The sequence below is a fragment of the Vicia villosa genome, linkage group LG7 (genome assembly GCF_029867415.1).
Source record: "Vicia villosa cultivar HV-30 ecotype Madison, WI linkage group LG7, Vvil1.0, whole genome shotgun sequence".
Lineage (NCBI taxonomy): Eukaryota > Viridiplantae > Streptophyta > Magnoliopsida > Fabales > Fabaceae > Vicia > Vicia villosa.
Window position 1 is genome coordinate 131,822,203 of NC_081186.1, and position 2,718 is coordinate 131,824,920.

Below are 2,718 nucleotides of genomic sequence, written 5' to 3' on the forward strand. Positions count from 1 at the left end.
CCGGCAATGGAAAGATGAAACAACGAGGAGACATCATCCAAAGTGATAGTCATCTCCCTAAATGGAAGATGAAAGGAAAATGTCTCTGAGGGCCACCGCTCAACAAAAGCATACAAAAGGGAGGCGTCGAGCATGGTTAATGAGCAGTTTGCAAAATCCATGAGACTGAAATAAAAAACAATACCCCTGACCTGTGCAGGCATCGGACTTAGGGGAAATCCTTGAAATTTGAATAATGGGATGCGACCTTCAGCGTTAGACTCTCCTGTAGGAAACAAGTTTTAAAAATTACTTGTAACCTTTCAACACATCATCGAATCATAATAAATATTTTGCAAATAAAAAATATAACATATATACCTCCCCCTGTCATACTCTATATGCGACATGGTCAGACTACCCTGTGAGCACAGATCGGTCACTAGGTCCTCTCGGGAAGGATTCATATATATATGAATAGATACCTCTATGGAAGCATGAGTCATGACCTATGTATCAGTAGGAGTAGCATCATCATCGACAATTGAAACGTATTCAGCCAACATAGGAACCTCCTCATCAGCAATAAGAACCTGCTCAGCCAACACATGCACCTCCCCAACAGCAACAGGAACTTGCTCAATCGGGACAGGTACCTCCTTAACATCAACATGAACCTGCTCAACTAGCTCAGGTACCTCCATAGTAGCAACAAGAACCTGCTCATCCGACACAGGTACCTTCATAACATCAGGTACCTCCACATGAGCAGGTACTTCTACAAACAGCAAAAACTCTAGCAGCTCGGCGTTACCTGTGAGGATTGAAGATCGAAAGCTGAAACAATTGCGTGGCAAGGAGATAGCTTTGGTCAGAGTAGCCTGGGGAGGACCGGCTGATGGGAATGTCACCTGGGAGCTAGAAGGCCAAATGAAAGACTCATATCCGGAACTCTTTACTTCTTTTAGTGGGGGAGAGTTGTAACACCCGTATATTTTTATTTTTATTTTAATTTGGAAATTTAATTAAAAATTAGAAGTATTATGAGTTTTATGAAAATAATTGGAGAAGGATGGTTTATGGCATTGGGCCATGTGAGAGATTAGCAAGTGAGGTGGTGTTGTGTAGTAAAGTCCGTTACTAAATTAAAATATTATTTTTCATAAAATAATAAGGAATTGGGAAAGAAAGAGCAGAACGTGAAAAAGAAGAAGTTGAAGGGAAGAGCTGAAGAACGTAAAGAGGAACGGAAGAGGAAGAAACCAAAATCAAGAATTTTGCTAAGGTAAGGGGGGACTCTCCGGTTAGCATTTATTATCGCATTCTTAGATAATGATAGTGATTAGGGATGTTGTTTGTGTCAATTGGATTGTATGTTAGGTTTAGGGAGGTTATGATTGATGAAATTGCATAGATTAATGGTTAATAATGTGTTGTTTTGATGTATAATGATGTATGATGATGTAATTGACGATTAATTGGCTGTATATGATGTTAGAATCGATTTTGGACTCAAAATGTGTGAAATCGTAGGGTCTGTCGCAGGCCTGAGAATTGGTAAAATCGCAGGTCCGCTAAGCGGAGGGGGGTCTGCTAAGCGGAGGACCTGACCTAGCTAGTTTCTGTTCAGGGTCGCTAGTGGTCCGCTAAGCGGAGGTCTGAAGGAAGTTCGCTTCTGTCTAACGTCGCTAGTGGCCCGCTGAGCGGACCTTGCTGTGTAGAAAATTGTCCAAACTTGAAAATGACGTATCTTTTGAACCGTTGGTCTATTTTTAGTGTCGTTTCGAATACGGTGAACCTCATGGGATAACCTATGTGTATAAATGATGAAATGAGGTGTAACTCGAATTATTTTGAAACATGATTTATTTCTTGACTATACATATATGTGATGCGATATGTTAATGACATGCTATGTTTGAAGTAATATTCGTGTGATGACTTATGAATTGTATGATGATGATAATTGGATGATATTTGAATGATGCTAATATATATTTAAACATACTTGATGATGATGATGATGGTATAAGTATGTTATATATGATGCATTCATTCATAAGCATTTGTTGAGGGCTGAATCCTAATGATGTGGGGATTCAGTGAAGGGCATAATTCCCATTGTGTGGAATTTGTGCTGGCAGAGCCGTATCTTGAAGATGTTGGATCGGTCGGTGGGTTATTCCCATTGATGATGTTTGGTACCACATGCATAGTGTCAGTCATTACATATGCATGATTTTCATAACATGATTGAATGTGTTTCAGTGTTATGAATTGATGATGTGCTACTCGTGTGTTTGTTGAAATTGTCTGAATATAATACTATTGGGTGAATGATATAACTATGAGGTGTTATTATTTATGATGCAATAATATTTGTTAATTGTGATGAGACTCACCCTTACATGTTGTTATTTTTAGATTGAGGTAGCGGCTTTCCGACTTGGTGAGGATTAGCTCATGAGTCAGTGCGTTTTAGTTTAGCGTCAAGTGTCATGCTCTGATATAGTGTAACACTGGGGAACGTGATGTTTTGAGTTTATGTTTTATAACTCTAATTGTTTGTTTGAGTTTGAAGGATAAAGTTTTAAAAGATGTTGAACTTATCCGTATGATTTAATTTCCGCTGTGTTAGCATGAACTATTATGTATTATGATGGATTCCTCGCTGAATGCATGACAATGATATATGGTATTGGTTTTAAATATGAATTGTGGCACCCTTGTTTTCATGTT